The following is a 1046-nucleotide window of genomic DNA, read 5'->3' as shown; positions in this document are numbered from 1 at the left end:
TAGTACAACCAACAATATCAAGATCAATGTACGGGTATCATAGATGGCAATATACTTAACTTATACCTGTGACTTTTTGTGTTTGATTTCGTTATACTCACCTTTGAATTGTGGAATATTGTTAATAGCTTCTGCAATATAGGTAATTGTTGTATGATATCGTCAATATCAGTAATTTTATTATTTATGATTGGCATTCTTATAACGAGTAAATTTATACATGTAACTAATTATATACACATTCAAAGGAAGTGATTAAATGCACATAAAAACTTTGTACTTTTGAAATTTGAGAAGTGCTGTTAAAAATGTGTGATTATAATTATGTATGATGTAATAATACAATAGATACAAATAATATTTGAGATATATAAAAGGAATAGCAAATTTTACATTGTCTAGTCAACACAATTAGCTAGGCAGGCTGTCATCAAAGTTATCCCTCCATTTATTCAGATGCTGTTTGATGTACTTAATACTTATTTTAACAATACTGAACATAGAAACTTAATTCTACTCCAATTCATAGTTCTGTTGCAAGAAAAGATAAATTGTGTGGATGTAAAGTAAAAGAAAAATACTGGGTCTCACAAAAAAATAGATAGAAGTTTTTAAAGTATTTTGCTTTTACTAGTTTTGGTATATGATCATTGGCAATGAAATTGCATCAAGTGATTCTGGCCTCTATGCTTCATGTCCAGGCAGAGACCAATAAACCTCTGCCACTTATATGCTAGATTGGATCCTTGTTGAATTATTGTTCTGAAAAGATTGACAATTTCAAACTGTTTTATATTATGATTAGCACCTTGATATGTATGTAATAAATCACACCTGCAAATGGGAATGCTGCATTCTTGCTCAACATCTCATAAAACTGATTTGATCTTGTGAGAAGAGATGATAATGTCTTTTCTGTGTTGCCTCTAATGCTACATACCTGTTGTGCCTGTTCACTTGACTTGGTTTTTCTGTTTATAATGAAGGGATTCCATTCAGGGGAGGACAACACTGTTTGTTCTTGATACCTACATAATCTTTTTGCC

The 1046-nt window shown here is 30.9% G+C and overlaps 1 protein-coding gene across 4 annotated transcripts in view; it reads left to right on the top strand.

Annotated features, from left to right (window-relative positions):
* LOC119590663 (guanine nucleotide exchange factor subunit RIC1-like) overlaps nt 1-1046 on the top strand; it is a 31890-nt gene that overhangs the window by 911 nt on the left and 29933 nt on the right. The window lies entirely within an intron of this gene.

The sequence above is a fragment of the Penaeus monodon genome, chromosome 27, assembly GCF_015228065.2.
Source record: "Penaeus monodon isolate SGIC_2016 chromosome 27, NSTDA_Pmon_1, whole genome shotgun sequence".
Classification (NCBI taxonomy): Eukaryota; Metazoa; Arthropoda; class Malacostraca; order Decapoda; family Penaeidae; genus Penaeus; species Penaeus monodon.
The sequence above is the reverse complement of the archived record's forward strand: the minus strand, read 5'-3'. Positions and strand labels throughout refer to the sequence as shown.